We start from the raw sequence: 17,329 nt of genomic DNA on the forward strand, positions 1-17,329 counted from the left end.
AAACTCACAGTTCTCCCTGTGCATCGCGAAGTCCCGCAGGAAACTAGAGTGGGCTTTGCTCTCTTCTCCTTGGCTGTGCCTCTTGGCCACCTCCCAGCTGTGCAGCTTCCAGGCCCTGGCAGCACAGGAAATATCCAAGATTCTGCTGCTCAGTAACCTGCAAGCAGGAAGGAGAGCCAGCACCCCGCATTCAGAATCACTTCTGAATCTCAAGGGAGGGTTTTCTGTCTACCTCTCCCTCCCCTAACACCACCCAACAGAGGCAGGAGGGTGTTAGTGTCAATCTCCTAGTTCTCCATGAATTCTTCTCTCCACCCCTCTCTCTGAAGCCCCTTTTAAAATTTCTTTTATATCAAAAATAGCCTAGAAAATCAGTTCTGCCTGCTTCCCAAGGAACCATGACCCTAGCTCAAACTTGAGAGAGGGTCCTTTATAGCATTTAAGGGCTGAGCCTTGATTTTCAGCCAGTCAAGGGTTGTTGCCACAGAATCCCAGCCTTTTCCTTTTAGACACAGCTTATATGAGAGAGACTTTCCACTAGTCTATGGGTGAGATGGAGAAGGAGCATTTTTCTCAAATTCTTTATTTTTATTTTTATTGATGTAGAGTCAATTTACAATGTCGTGTCAATTTCTGATGTACAACATGATGTTTCAGTCATACATTTACAGACATATATTTGTTTTCATATTCTTTTTCATTATAGGTTACTACAAGATATTGAATATAGTTCCCTACACTATACAGAAGAAACTTGTTTATCTGTTTTAGATACAGCAGTGAGTGTCTGCAAATCTCAAACTCCCACATAATCATTTTTAACCTTCCTAAAATACCTGGGAAGCAGGTAGCTTGTGCAGGTTCACAGAGCATTAGTAGTAAAACTACAAGGTAACGCGGATACCTGTTTTTAGGATGTACAAGTGAAATGGCAAAGAAACACAGACATCATTTTGTTAGGCTATACAGAAATTGACTCTGAAAATACACTACATATCAGAAAAGACCTTACCCACATCTTCCCCCTGAGCACTGGCCATGGTTGATGATTCATCACTGTGGGGAGAGAGTTACATTGAAGTGAAACAAGGAATAAAAGTCCTGAAGAGGTACCCTAACCAGGCCACAGATGTTTCAAGGCACCTGCTATGTGAGCAGCACTGTTTGGAGTTTAATGAATGATTTAAAAGAACAAGAAATGTGGTTCTGTCCATCAAAGATCTCATAATCCATGTGAGGGCATGAAATTGACCTGAAGAATTAGTAGAAAAAAAGTTGTGCTAAGGTGGAAGGTGCTGATCATAGGAATTCAGAGATAGGAGAAGGCAGTCGAAGTTGGTGTCTTAAGAAAATGTTTCCTGAGGAAAACAGCACTTGAGCTGAGATTTGTGGGGAGAGGTGACTGGGCTGAGCTCAGCTCTCAGCTCCTCCACTCAGTTGTTTGTATTTTCTTGGGACTATTGGTTAACTTTTTTGAATCATACTTGGCTATAGTAGTAAAATGAGGCAATGCCTACTTTCCTTATTTCAAAAGTTGTGAGGATTAAATAAGATGTTTTATATAAAATACTTAGAATGCTTATCAAAAAAGACACTTAATCATTATCATTTCTCTTTCTTCCCTTCCCTTTGAGATAGATAAAATTTGAGTATGTAAAAGAAGGAAATGAAAGCATTCAAGAAGGCAGGGAAGGGAAAATATTGTAAACCAAAACCTTAAAGAAGGAAGGAACAGAGTAGGCACAGAGATGGAAACAATCTAGTCTTAATTTTCAAAGACTTCTGCATTACTTTCTATCTTGATCTTGGTTGCATTTGTTTTTGGGTTTGTTTTTGTAATTGTTTTTATTCTCCATAAACCTTGGCAAAGTTTGTTCTATTAGATACTCAGGAAATGTTCATCATTTGTGTATGCATTAAGTAATTACTTGTTCAGCACCTAGTATGTGAATAAATTCAGATTGTATAGAAAATGCAAAACCTGATCATGAAGGATGCAGCATGTTGGACTTGGACATCAAATTTTGATATTCATGAGATGGAAAAGAATGCCTTGTCTCTCTCTTCCCCTTGAAGTTGTGCTTCATTCTCTACCATTCTTTAAACAGAATGAGACAAGCTGTGTTATTTCTCAGGGCTTCTTCTATGGGATTTCCTCTGCCTGGAATAACTCCTCTGTCCTCCACCTCATCCATCTGGAAAACACCTACCCTTTCTAACACTCAACTGAATGAACCTTTCCTAAACTCCCCCAGTTCATCATGGAGATTATATCAGTCTATCCTTTCTGTTTCCTCCAAATCTGGTACTTATTTTTATCAGTCCACCCATAACATTATTGCATCTTGTTGTTCACATCTCTCCATATTAGATTAGAAATTTAAATATTGGGTCGGGGAAGGAGGAAATCTCATGTCAGTAAATTTAAAGCATTTCTCTTGTACATACCTAATAAATGTTCCACAATTCAGGATTTTACCTAGAAGTATGTAAAATGAGAAAATATTCAGAATTTTGACAAAATAGGGAATTTAATTTACTATCTCCAACTGAGATAGATACACTCTTTGAGCAGCACTTTTCCTAAATATTTTTTTAGCTATTCCTGTAAGAGACAGCAACATTATTTTTGTATTGCTGAAGTGCTTGGAGAGTAATGCCCTAGTGACAGCATAAACACAACACAAAGGCCAGTTTGTTTTTATATCTAAATGGGGGATTGTTGGTGAAGAGCTGTGCCAGCCAGTACAGAGTGGAATAGTGTTTTATTCCTCTCAAGATAGATGGTTTGCTGAATTGCCTGAGTTCCTGCTGTTTTATACCCTGCTCCTCAAATTTGAAAATAAATAACTGCCCTTTTTTTCTTGAATGGATAGTGAGAAAACACATAATTTAAATAAAACTCAGCTCATCATATCATCATTAAAAATACGCCCATCTGGAATTTTACCCACATGAAATATTGGCAAAATATTAAATGTCTTATTTATAAATATTGTATTTTTAATAAATCATTATTTAGTAAATCATTATTAAAACTGGGGATGATGGACAATTTCCTAATGAGTTACACTTTTAAAATGTTCCTTCAAATGAAGTGAATTAAGTTTTACATCATTGATAAAGCTATTATTTGAAACTTTTTTGCTGAGAGATAATATAATAAATTCAACAAATGTCTTCTGAGTGCCATGGTGGGAAGCTTCTGTAGGGGATAAACATGAGAAGATGCACAGTCCCCAAAACTGAGCTTTAAACAAACAGAAAAAAAAATTATTACACGTACTGAGGATTGTAACACAGAAGGACGCAGGAAAGTTACAGGGACCATGAGAACAAAGAAGGGAATGAGCTCCCCATGGAGATGAACAATTGGAGAAGGCTTCACAAAATGATGAAACTTGAAAAGTGAGTCTCACAATTGAGAAGGGAGAAATTAGAAGAGAGAAACGGAGTTGGATTGTGGAGATCCTTAAACACCAAGAGAAAACGTGATTTCTGTCCTGTAGACATAAAGGAGTTGTGATGGCTAATTTTGTGCATCAGTTGACGAGGCTGTAATATCCAGTTGTTCAATTAACACTAATTTGATTTTGCCGTAGAGGTATTTTGTAGATGTGGTTAGCATCTAAAATCAGTTGGCTTTAAATAAAGCAGATTCCCCTACATAAGGAAGGAGGGCTTCAACCAATCACTTGAAGGCCTTAAAGACAAAACACTGCTTTCTCATACCACATATAAAAATGAGCTCAAAATAGATTAGACTTAAATGGAAGACCTGAAACCACAAAACCTCTAGAAGTAAGCATAGGCAGTATGCTCTTTGACATTGGTCTTAATGGCATTTTGTATTTGTTTCCTCAGGGAAGGGAAACAAAAGCAAAAATAAACAAATGGGACTTAACCAAACTAAAGTGCTTTTGCAGAGCAAAGGAAACTGTTAACAAAACAAAAGGGCTGCCTACTGAATGGGAAAAATATTTGTAAATGATGTATCTAATAAGTAATTAATATCCAACATACACAACTCAATATGAAAAAAAAAGCCCTACTAAAAGTTGGGCAGAAGACCTGAACAGACATTTTTCCAAAGAAGACATAGATGGCCAACAGACAAATTAAAAGATGTTCAACATCACTAACCATTAGGAAACTGCAAATCAAAACCACAGTAAGATATCACTTCACACCTGCCAGAATGCAAAAAGACAACAAATATCAAGTGTTGGCAAAGATGTGGAGAAAAGGGAAGCCTTGTACACTGTTGGTGTGAATGTAAATTGGTGCAGCCACTGTGGAAAACAGTATGAGAATCATCAAAAAATTTAAAATAGAACTACTATGCAATCTTGCAATTCCACTTCTGAATGTTTTTTCCAAAGAACAATACTAATTTGACAAGATATATGCATCCCTATGTTTATTGCAGTATTATTTACAGTAGCCAAGATATGGAAGCAACCTAAGTGCTTATTAATAGATGAATGGATAAAGAAGAAATGGTATAAATAAAAAATGGAGTGTTAGCCATAAACAGATGCAGTCCTGCCATTTGTGACAACATGAATAGACCTAGAGGGTATTATGCTTAGTGAAATATGTCAGAGAAAGACAAATACCGTGTGTTTCACCTTTACATAGAATTTTAAAAAAACAAAGCAAATGAACAAACATAAGTAAAATTGAAAGGAATGGGGGATGAGTGGAATAAGTGAGAGAAATTAGAATGTACAAACTTCTGGTTACATAACGAGTGATCATGGGGATAAAATACACAGTGTGGGGAGTATGGTCAATAATAATGTAATATCTCTGTATGGTGATAGATCGTAATGAGACTCATTGTGGTGATCATTTTGTAATGTATAGAAGTATCAAATAACTATTGTTGCACACCAGGAAGTATCATTGGATTGTAGGTCAATTATACTTCAAAAGACGAACAAACAAACTCATAGAAAAAGACATCAGATTTTTGGTTACCAGAGGATGAGAGTAGGAAGACAAATCAGATGAAGACGGTCAAAAGATAATCTTCCAGTTATAAGGTGAATAAATACTTGGGATGTAATGTACAACATGATTAATATAATTAACACTACTGTTTGTTATATATGAAAATTATTAAGAGAGTAAATCCTAGGAGTTCTCATCATAAGGAAAAACATTTTTTTCTTTTTCTTTTTTTTTTTGTATCTACATGAGATGATGGATCACTAAACTTATCATGGAAATCATTTCATCATGTGTATAAGTCGAACTATTATGCTGTACACCAACTTATACAGTGCTATAAGTCAATTGTATCTCCATAAAACTGGAAGAAAAAGGAAAAGAAAAAGTAATACAATTTTCCACAAGGAAAGCCATTTGCAGAAACACAAGGGTTACTTTCTGTCAAAAAAGTGATATGAACACCTTTTTAAAGTGTTTGCTGATTCTCATTTAAATTTTCACTAACTCTTTAATGATAAGAGGAATAAAACTTCTTATCAGGGATTTAAAGTAATTTAAGTATTGAACATAGCATGATCCTATTTTATGTTCTGGCATGTTGAAACAAGAAATTATTAATAAGCATCTTCACCAACTGAGGTTTTCCCAATTTTAATGAACAAAGAAAGAGACAGCTTACTTACTGAGAATACAGAAATAGATCACACCCTGAAAACCAGAAGTTAGAAAAGTTAGAGCTATCAAAGTTTTTCAACATCTCTAGCAATCGTCTCTGCACTAAATTTGAACACATCAGCCTTAAACTACTACAAATTTAAGAGCCAGTTAAGAAAATTCTCAAAGGGCCGAGGAGACTCTCCATGGAGAAAGCAAAGTGAAAACAACAGCTCACGTTATTAGAACTAATAGCAGTTAATCGGTGTTCTGTCTTGGGCTGAACATAAGAGAGTATATAAAGACAACAGAGAATTCAAGTAGGTCAGAGCAAAGGTAAGGTTGTGGGCACGATAAAACTTCCCCACTTACGAATAAATGAATTTGGACACAAAGTCAGAGCAGAATGTCCAGTGTAGGTAACAATAGGTCAAAGTCTACTGACTGCTACATGTTTGACGAGCTCGGGAGGCAAAATCCTGGGACAGGGATAAGTAGTGCAGATTTTTAGAAAGCAGCTTAATATACAAGAATCCTTAGCAAAAGATTTAAAATAAATAAACCATTTATTCAAAGGCAGGCAGCTCTGTTCTATATGTTCAGTTCTGTCGTAGTGCCTGATAATTGATACTTCAAGAGTCAGATCTTCTGATACAAGCACACACTGTGCATCGATTCATTCATCTATACATTCAGCAAATATTTGGTACCCTATGTGGCAATCACAGTGATATACACCAGACCTGTGATAAATGAAAGACGAAATAAACATAGCCTTTGCTGTAGTGAAAATTGTATTATAGTGGAAGAATTAAACACTAACCCCCTAATTACAAAAATGTGTTTTTAATTATAATTTTGATCAGTTATAAAGGAAAGTTACTGAATATCACAAGAATAAATTGCAGAAGGAACCATCCTAGTTTGCAAATGGGTAAAGTGGAATACACGGCCTGAAAGCTGGGTCAGTTAGCCAAGCAAATGTTTGGAAAAAAGAATTCCTGACAGAGGAAGAATAAAGTCTTAAAGTTAGGAAGAAACAGGGAGATGGCCAGAGTGGCTGGAATACAATGAAGGGGGTGAGGGTGGAGAGAAGACAGGGAAGCTGATGGATTGGTTAGAAGCCAAGAGGACATTACGTGCTCTGCTGAAGATTTTGGATATTATCTTAATTGTACTTCAGGAAAACACTGAAGATTTTATGCCAGTAAACAATATGATGACATTGACATTGTTAAAAGATCCTTTTAGGTGATCTCATTACGTATTTGGTATGGATTAGTCAGCAGCAGGGTGGATGTGAAGGGCTGACCTATAAGGCTGCCTCAATAACCTAAATAAGAGATGATGGTACCTTGAACTTCATTACTGACAATGAAGATAGAAGAAAGGAGATGGATTCAGCATATAATTAAGAGGTAGAAAGGAGGGCTGAAGCCATAGGTTTTAGACATAAGCAGATGGTGTCATTTACTAGGATAGATAGGACTGGAGAAAACCAGGTTTGGGGAAACTATTCAGAATTCAGCTTTCTCAGAGTGAGATATAGCCAATTTGAACTATGAAGTTGATGTGTCTGGGTTTCGGAAAAGATATCTTGCCTGGAGACAAAATCTGAGTTTATAATCATATACCTAATCTTTCAGGTGTAAAAGATAATATCTCAGTTTCTGGAAGCTGTGCATGAATGGATGATGGTACCATGCCCTAGCATAGAAGAGAAAAAGAAAAAAAAAAAATTTAGAGTGAAGAATCTGAGTTCATTTGTGAACAGCCTGAGATACACAAGTATAAACATCAAACACAAAAGTGGGCTGATGGATCTGTAGCTCAGAAAAGAAATTTTGGCTGGAGATATAAGTCTAAATTTATTGTACAATATCTGTCAAGTTACATAATTGGACAGGATAAAGTTTATATATCATTTAATTATTAATAATGACTGAGTTTAACGGCTGCATTGCAAAATTCCTGGAAATTAAAGTGGTTTCCGTTAAGTTGGTATGGGCTGGCTTCAACAGACCACTGATTTTAAGCCCTTGAAGACAAGGACCATTAGATTCCTGGCACCCATAGCTCATATCAATAAATAATTCCCATGTCAATGAATATTTTTGAAAAAAAAAATGTGCTCATCTCAATGTTAACTGTATTGGAAGAAATACAGGTGTTTTTTTGCATTCACCTTCACATGCCCCAAGCCCCTCTTTTTCATATATCTGTTTTTACTTATATTGTTCATTCAGATTGTTTTTCAAGCATAATTGTTCCTGGGTGATTTACTAGCCAAGAGTTTTGCATCTGACAACTTTGCAGCAAAAAGTCAGTCTAGAACATATGCTATTCTTATAAATTAAGACTTTTAATCCCTACTTTAAATCAAATCTCTTTTTAATTTAAATTCTTGTGTATTTCAGTGAAGTATCATTTTGTTTAGAAGAGCCCCACACTGACTCCCTACAACTAAAATATTAGTTATATTTTCAAGCTACATTGTGTAATTTCATAGGGCAGATGTCTATGATGAAATCTTTTCCAGGAAATTACAGTTGCAAGTTTAAAGATAAAATTCCTTATGAAGGAGCAAAGTTGATTGCCTTATGCAATAACGCCACAAAAACAAATATTTTACAAAAGAACTTACCGAAACATTAATATCCTGCTATGGGTCCTAGTTTTTGGTAGAAAAATAAAATGTGTTCCAAAGTATTCATATAAAAAAGAACTTATACAAAATTGCTTTATTAAATGAACCTATAATAGTTACATTTTACACTGAACCAAAGGTCAAATAAGAATGGAAAAACTTTTGTCCAAACTTATTTCTGAAATAGTTCTATATCTGGAAAATTCTACAGCACTACAGATTGGTTTTAAATTGTTATGTAAAAAGTTAGGCGAAACTAATCTGGGCTGCTGGCTGTCAGGACGGCAGCCATCTTTGGGGAGGTTAGAGAATAGAAGAGGGAACACAGGGCCTCTGGGCTACTAAGTAATGTATTGTTTGTTGACATGAGTGTGGGTGACATAGCAGTGCCAGTTTGTGAAAATTCAACAAGTTTGTACGATGTTATATGTACACTAATGTGAAATATAGTACACCCCTGCTAGAGTTTTAAAATATTGGTGTACATATGCACATCCACATATATGTATGCAATATATACTTGTGCACTCAGATCATGATATGGTAATGATTTTTTTAAATACATCTATTTAGAAGTTTTCAATTAAGCACTTTTTAGTGAGAATGAGACTAAAACCTGTGTAAAGTCCATAAAAGGAGTCTGTGTTTTTAATGTGTTAATCAAATACCGTAGTGAATTTACCATCTATATTGTTGTTGGCATTTATTCATTCATGAATTCTTACACTAAACCTTATTTTTCAAATAAACCATCTTAAAGGAATTACTTGTGGGTCAAACTAGTCTTTTCAAAAGCTCAAAAGTCTTAAAAGACCTAAGAGTGTATAGACTTTTGTTGAATAAAAAAATTGAGACATAATGAAGTCAAAATTGTTTTGAGTCTGGAAGTTTATTTAGACCAAACTGTTTTGCAGATATTTAAATTTGTTACTGGAGAAGAGAAGCAAGATAAAACTTTTAAAGCTCTTTTCTAATGGTATCTAGCAATGCGTTCTGGCACGTACCCAGAGCTATTCAGTGAATGTCACAGGGTAGGACTAGTTGCTGGCATCTCTGACTTGACGTTAAAAATGCCTTCCTCCAAGAGCATTTAGTCACTTAAAAAGGAAAACTAGGGGGGAGGATATAGCTCAGCAGTAGAGCACATGCTTAGCATGCATGAGGTCATGATGTCCTGGGTTCAATCCCCAGCACCGCCACTAAAAAATGATGATAGTAATAAGCCTAATTACCATCCCCCTAAAAATTAGCAAAACAACAAATAAATACATAAAAATTTTAGAAAAGGAAAACTACCTCTCTTAGAATAACTAAATTGTAAATATAATTTAAAAGGAATTATTATGATTATTTGGGAGTTATTATACCTTCATAGACTTAAGACTTTAAACTGTATGTTTCAGTTCTACCTGTAACCATTAGCAGGATTCCTGGTAGCTTCATTTTGCATGGAGACTGAACTACAGTTGAGTCCTGTATGTGAGACCTTGGAAGCCATTTGGGTGCACTGAGATCTGCGAGCTAACTGAAATACTGAGAAAATGTTGGATATATTAATGGAAATAGGAATCCTGTAATGTTACATGGACAATGTACAGGTATCCTAAATCTGGAGACATGTTAGAATATCTGTTCCCCATAACTATTTTCTTCATTTAACTGAAAGATGTGTGCCCATGACCAGCTTACTATATAGAAGTACCTGCAAATGAAGTCCTCTGTGTCCTCCTCCCAATAATATCCTTCTTCCTCCCCCCAGAGGGAATTACAATCCAGAATTTGGTGTTTATATACTTCTCACACCTTAATTTTCACATATATCTTTAGGCAAAACATGATAGCATACCATCTTGCTTGGTTTTACATTTTATATAATTGGGATAATAATGTATAAGTTCTGAACATTTTTACTCAACATTAAGCCTACAAGATCCATCTGTGTTGATGGGACTTGTAGCTCCATTAATTTCTTGGTGAATTTTTAAAAAATATTGTTAAAGGATATTATGGTGTAATAAATCTGGGCTTTGGTCATATGGAACTTAAATTCTGTTTTATTATTTATATCTATATACCCTCGAGAATGTTACTTAAAATGATTTCAGCCTGTTTCTTACCTGTAGAAAGGATAATAAATTAGTTCAGACATAATGACATAATGTGCATTTGGAGACATATATACATAAATATTATGTATGTAGAACAATAATAAATGCTTTTTCTTTTCCATATTTTAATTTTTTTCTTTCACTTTTAAAACAAATAGTGATTACTAGAAATTTTTGTTGCATACTTTATTACAAAACTGACCATTTGTTTATCTTCTGGGATGTTAAAAAGCAGAGATGCAGAGGAAGCATTTCATTATGACTTGGTTCTGGGAAGTGGTTCAGTAGCTTGAGGAGACTGAAGAGGTGTGACTTGTGAACTCAGAAAACCTAGATGTGACTTAAGGCTCACCTGTTCATTGGTCCTGTGACTTGGCCAAATTTCTTAACCTTTCTTTGAGTAGGAGCCTTCATTGATAAGTGGAGATAAATGCTACTTATCTCACAAGAGCTTTGTGATGATCAAGTGGAATCAGTTTATTAAAGAACTAAGCGTGTTCTAGTCTTATCGTATATGTTTCATATGTATTAGCAGTTTTCCCTTTTGTAGTCAACTTATTAATGATGTCAAGATATTTAGTTAATGTAAGGCTTTTATGCACATTTTCTTCTACATCTCAGGGTTTCATTCTCCACATTTTAAAAATTTTTGTTGAAATGTTGTTGATTTACAATGTTAGTTTCAGGTGTCCAGCAAACGGATTCAGTTATACATATTCATACATAGACATATCTTCTTTTCAGATTTGTTCCCATTATATGTTATTACAAGAAATTGAATATAGTTCTCTGTGCTTTATAGTAGATCCTTTTGCTTATCTATTTTATATATAGTAATGTATCTGTTAATATTCAGCCCTTTCTTTATCCCTCCCTGCCCTTTCTCCTTTGGTAATCACAGTTTGTTTTCTATGTCCATGAGTCTATTTTTGGTTTATAAATAGAATTTGTATCATTTTTTTTAGATTCCAAGTGTAAGTGATATCATGTGATATTTCATCACACATTTTTGACCCTGAGTTGGTCCCTTGACTTCCATAGCTTGAACAATTCTGGCCACTCCCAAACCTATGTAGTGAGCGATAGCTTCACTATCCAAGTGTCTACTGGGAGCTCTATAAGTATCCAATTCTTTACCAACTCTTCATCTTTCTTCCTGGTTTATCTCTCCTTTGTTTTATTTAATATTCAGATCTCATTGTCTCGCCATCTTCTCATAATATCCGTGGTTCTTCTTCTTCTGTTTTTTTTTTTTTTGGTTGGGGGGAGAGGAGAAGGACACTGAGTTACCTAAGTCCTAAAAGTCATCCATTATTTCTCTTTATCTCTTAAACTTACTTAGTCCTACTGCTCTAATGTTTAAATATCTATAGAATATTTCCTTGTATTTGTATCCCTGTCTCTGCCTTATTTAGGCCCCCATCACTTCTGGCAGACTACAGTTGAATTCCGTTAAACACATTCTCTTCATCTGGTTACTGCATTCAGTCTATCCTCCAGCCATAAAATGTACTCATATTACTCTCTTGGTGATATCTTTAGACACCTCTTTCTCTGAAGAATAGCTTCAAACTTCTTAACAGTGTTAAAAGTGTTGTATACAATCATAATTTTAACAGTTTTTAAAAAGAGCTCTATACTAATTAGATGTGTAATTTTGCCCTATGACCTGACAAAAAAATGTCTATTGTATCCAGAATTCTCAAAAGGTATATACTTCAGTTTATCAAGCATGTTATGTGATGTCCTGTCTCTCTACAAATGAATGCTTTTCTCTTTTCTAGAAATGGCTTTCTTTCAAGCCTTTTCTTCAAGACTAAGCTTTAAGAGAAAATAAATTAATGTTTCTAAAGCCCTTACAGTGTCAGAAACTGTGTTAAGTGACATAAAGAAATTGCATTATTTGAGTTTTCTATTAATAGTGATGTTGATAAAAATCCCCATTTAGAGATCAGAAAATCAAAGAAGGATTTCAACTCTCATCTGGATGACTATGAAAACTTTAATTATTGTACTCTAAGCCATTTATTTAATTCTTGCAAAAAGACAGAGAGATTTTTAACTTAATTTCTACATGATAAAACTCATGCTCATGGAGTATGGGTAGCACGTCCAAGGTCACATACATTTGTAACAGAGCAGGATCCTATGGTGCCTTCCTGAGAGGTCCCTCCCGCCATGTCCTCTACCTGCCTCTTGTTTGTAGAAAAACTGTAGTCTCCCAGGCCTCCCCAGAGTTATAAAAGCCTGGCTCAAGAATTAATGATGGAAAGGATGTGAACATGTAGTTACAAAAGTAGCAGTTGGATAAGGAGAACTGGTAACGATTTGAAGAGTAGATCAGCCACATGGCAGTCACAATATCTTTAGTTCCTCCCTGAAGTACCAAGGTAACTGTATGATACACATTTTCTGAGTTTTTTAAACAGATACTAAAACCCCCACCAACTACAAGTAGTTAACTACTTGATGACCATGAGCATATAGCCCCTAGATCTACTGGAGCCTGAGGATTGATAATGTTAACCCATTTGATACGGCCTGTTACCTCATCATCAACCAGGGAATTGTGCATGAGCTGATCGCCTCCCCTCTCCACCTTGCCTTTAAAAATACTTCCTTGGAAGTCATCTGGGAGTTTGGGTTTTTTGAGCATTAGCTGTTCCCTGGCTTTTTGCCTTACAATAAATGCTGCACTTTTCCTTCACCACAACCCAATGTCAGTGGCTTGGCTTTCCTGCACAGGGCAAGTGGACCCAACTTTGGTTCGGTTACAAACTCAGGGAAGCTTGAATTTAATTTCAAACTTATCAAATGTTAAAGCCCATGTTAGTTCCACTTACCACTAAGTTTCTTTAAATATCACTCCTTCCATGAATCATTTCCCAATGCCCCATGAGCAGTTGGTGATGCCAGTACTTCTTCTGCTCCTATGCCTCATATATAACACTTGCCTAACAGCTCCTTAGGATACAGGCACAACATGCTTTAGGAGCGATCTCATTTGCATAACTTAGCATGTCTCAGAGGTGATTAGATTCATCACTCTGCATCTATGCATTTATTTGTTTTCCTCACTAAAGTATGAATACCTTGGGGGCAGGTATCTATACATATTTATTTTCCTAGTGTTTAGCACAATTCCTTTCTTGTAAAAAGTACATAATAAATACTTTTTGATTGAATGAATATGTTATGATTAGGGAACAACTATGTTATAGGTAAGACAGAGTGAGAAAAGAGGAAAGAATGTCTTAAATCTGGGAGAATGAATGCAGCCTGCTCCCACATCCCTTGAGCTCAGAAATATAGAGACTTGGCAAGCTAAATTATTTTCCTAACTCTGCTTGGCATTATGTATTCTTATAATGGATATAAATTATGCATTTTTTCAAATGACAGTAGTCAGTCAGGCTAGGTATATATCTTAAAAGATATTGCAAATTTAGCAGACAAAAGTATTTTGATTTATTCACAAATGATAATTCATTTTATTGACTCTGTAGTACATTACAGAGTTTACTCCATATTTTACATGCATTATAAATTCAAAATGTTGGAAAGCCTCTAGATCTACAAAGAGATCAAATTCATCTAACGTAGGCATCTCTGTTTTCCATCCATTTGATTGGGTTTTTGTTTGGTTTGGGGGGTGGTAATTAGGTTTATTTATTTTCAGTGGAGGTACTGGGGATTGAACCCAGGACTTCATGCATACTAGGCAAGCACTCTGCCACTCAGCTATGCCCTCCCCTCCCCATCCACTTGAAAAGGTTGGTTAAGTGTGTTTATCAGGCATAAGCAGACTTTTGGAAAGAGGAAATTAGTTTTTATAACAATCTCAGGCTTTATCTTATCTGGAAATACAATCGATTACTTTTGCCCAGGAGTTTCCATTCGAGGTTTACCTGCTGCCCCTACGCTGATTTCTCAGGGACTTACTATCTCCATAGATTTTTTCATGCCGCGTACTCTTTGCTGCTGACGTCTGATCTGGGTCTGTTCTGGGTTGGTAAGCTATTTGAGTGTGTGTGTGTTTCTCATCTCTCCTCCCATCTTTAAAACAATTGAATCTGAAAATTCACCCAGTAGATGAACAACTGCCTTCGTCATTTTAGACTTAAGTCTTGGGTATTTGTATACTGATTGTATCTCACTCACCACGGAAGGAGAGAAGGACTAAGATAATGCTCTTCCTATCCATCTGGTTAAGCACTATTGAATCATGCCGTTTTAGAGAACTTAAATTTCTAATGCTTACGTTTGTATTTATTTTTGATTTTGTCAGCAATTTGTATCTCCTAAATGATTATACTCTATAACCTTATACCTGAAAACTTAAATTGCAAAGTTTTCAGTTGTCTACTGTTTTTAAATGAGATGTTAGCTTCATACAAAATTACTGCTATAAATGATTAAATTGATAAAACACTTGGCAAGATATTAATCATTAGCTCTAACCGGTAATTTTTAAGTGTTCGACGTCTCTGGATCTTCTGTATAAACAATAAAGAATACTACTCAAATAAATAGCATAAAATAAGGTCTACTTGACAAGTTTACTTGACTATATAACCTATATATATGTATAAACATTCAAATAGAATCTGGCTTGGGCTGAACAAAACATTATGGAATATGGGAGATATACATAGTAATTGGATAGTTGATTTCACAGATTGCCATTAGGATATTTTAGCATAATTTCTTTATCAGCTAGGTACATTCATTTTCTCTGTGACTTAACAGGGATTATGCTCTTGCATGCACTTAGAAGGAAGAGAAATCTCCTTGAACATCCCTGAGCTCCATCTCTATTGTCCTCAACAGTCCTAGTACCCTTGCTCACTGATATCAATTGTTACTGCTTTATTGACTGAAATCACTGGGATCATGCCTCCTTCAAGAGTGAATTGCTCCCTGCAGTGTAATCATCAGATGGGAAACCTTGGTTATACTCTGAGAATTATTCTCTATTCTGGCCCTGAGCCATGAACTTGAAGGTATCACTCTGGTCCTACAAATGGTCAGGTGTAATGACATAGAAATATGATATTTGTGTGTATGTGTGTGATACCTGTGTGAATATAAAAGAAGGCTGTAGAAAGACGTGGCATTAGGCTTAATGAATGATCTTAATAACATCGTATTCAGTCATCTTTGGTAGATAAATAAAGCTTAATTAGTTTTTACAGTGAAGATACTTCGGGAAATAGGCAAATATTTCTTGTATATAAATGCACTTGCTATTTGACACGAATTTCCCATTACGGTATTTTTTTGCTAATGCTAGCATGATATTTTTAAAATGCTACCTGTGTTTCCCCTTGATGAATATTAGCATAATAAAATGCGCATTTTGTTTTAAAGCTTGCTTTTTTGAGGCAATGGAAAAAGACTAGTAGAAATCATGGCGTGATCTTAGGAGCTTAAATTCTAAGAGAAAGGGCTCTCAGAACTACTGACACACCCAGAATACAGGTGCTAATGGTCCAAAATAGTTAACAGTGCTGAACACATGTACCTAATATGATAATTTTTTAAAAAAGAAACCTCTTCCATATTATTGAAATTAAAAATTAATTATTTTTAAGTTAAAGTCTTCTAAGAAAGGTTACTCAGATGAGCCCAGATGAAACTCTATGATTTATAGCCCTACATCATTCTTTCGGTTTCTTTCTTTCTTTTTTTCCTTAATTTTCAATTTAGGCCTGTTGATTTTCCAGAAATGATAGGCAAAAAAAAAAAAAAAAAAAAAAAAAAAATCAACTCTGTACATCTCACTTATAATATAAAATATTCAGCCTACACCTGCAGAAAGTATGTCTTTTGAATAAAAGGAAACAGATGCTGTGGTGTTTCTGCGGTAGAGTCCGGTTTAAACATTTTGCAGTATGCAAATGTCATCTCGGCTATGTGAGTGTTTTACCCGAGTAGATGCTGCAGGGTTGGAGGCTTCTGCCTGTGATTCGGGTTGTAATTTTGTGTGTGTGTGTGGAAATAAACCAATCGCGGAGCTCCAGTTGTCTTAGCGATGAGGTGATCAATAGCCCATTACTGGATAGAACGGCGGCTACAGGAAGTGCATTGAAGATTTTAATGCATGAATTATGCATGCGGTGCTCATTCTTTAGTCTCGGAACAGAAATGACAGGGTTTGTGAAGTCGCCTCAGAGAGTTTCTTGCATTTCGTGACTGCAGTGAAATGCTTAATATTTTCAGGCATAGAAGCAGCATTGACTCCAGCCAGCTGAATTTGGATGTAAAGCCCCCAGCTCCCAGCACAGAATGCTTTATTTGAAAGTATTGCTAGGTGGAGAGCCAGCTTTTCTGTCATCTAACCTGCTCTCTCCAGAAGGTTGGCTGAAGGATGGGAGCGGCTGTGCCTGCCTCTGAGGGCACAGCTTGAAGTCCTTTTAACTTGCTTTCTGCTGCAGGAGGGAGGCGTACCGTGGTGTAACTGTCGCTGCATTCATTCAAATGGACAATTTGCAATAAATACTGTACCCAGAACGACAGATAATTCAACATACGCGGTAAGTCCGAGGTTTTTCTCTAGGTTAGGTAATGGCAAGCGAGAATGTGCTGAATTAAAATACAGGCGATGCGGTATTAGTAAGGTTGACTCACATCTCAGGATTGCGATGCGGTGGCAAGGTTCTCAATTGTCATGTTAATTGAAAGCTGACTTTATTTTATTTTTTTTTTACAGTATTATGCCATAGTGTATTTTGTTTTCCCCGCAAAAGCTTTTCAAGAATCTAACAGAGCTTAGATATGTGTGTATCTTGGAGAGACAGCAACCTGCAAATTGGGGAGGGGCAGCACTGAGAGTGAGATGAATCAAAATAAAAAATTACCTCCTGTGGAGAAGTTTTAGCAGGGCTGTGGTATTCCTTTGGCTCAGATTATTTCCTTAATGTCATCATTTTCAAAGTATGGTAAAAAAAAAAAAATGTTGGTA

At 35.8% G+C, this 17,329-nt stretch overlaps 1 protein-coding gene across 6 annotated transcripts in view; it reads left to right on the forward strand.

Annotated features, from left to right (window-relative positions):
* Nucleotides 1-17,329, forward strand: part of CNTN1 (contactin 1) — a 287,326-nt gene that overhangs the window by 85,158 nt on the left and 184,839 nt on the right. For 2 of the 6 annotated variants that reach the window (XM_010974876.3, XM_031462744.2), the window contains one exon: nucleotides 16,803-16,901. The exons of 2 other annotated variants lie outside the window; for them this stretch is intronic. The gene's annotated coding sequence lies outside the window, so the exon portion shown is untranslated. Of the gene's footprint in view, nucleotides 1-16,206; nucleotides 16,902-17,329 lie in introns of those variants that run through there. 2 more of the 6 variants (XM_064491776.1, XM_064491775.1) reach the window with 2 other exon arrangements.

This window comes from Camelus dromedarius, chromosome 11 (genome assembly GCF_036321535.1).
Source record: "Camelus dromedarius isolate mCamDro1 chromosome 11, mCamDro1.pat, whole genome shotgun sequence".
Classification (NCBI taxonomy): Eukaryota; Metazoa; Chordata; class Mammalia; order Artiodactyla; family Camelidae; genus Camelus; species Camelus dromedarius.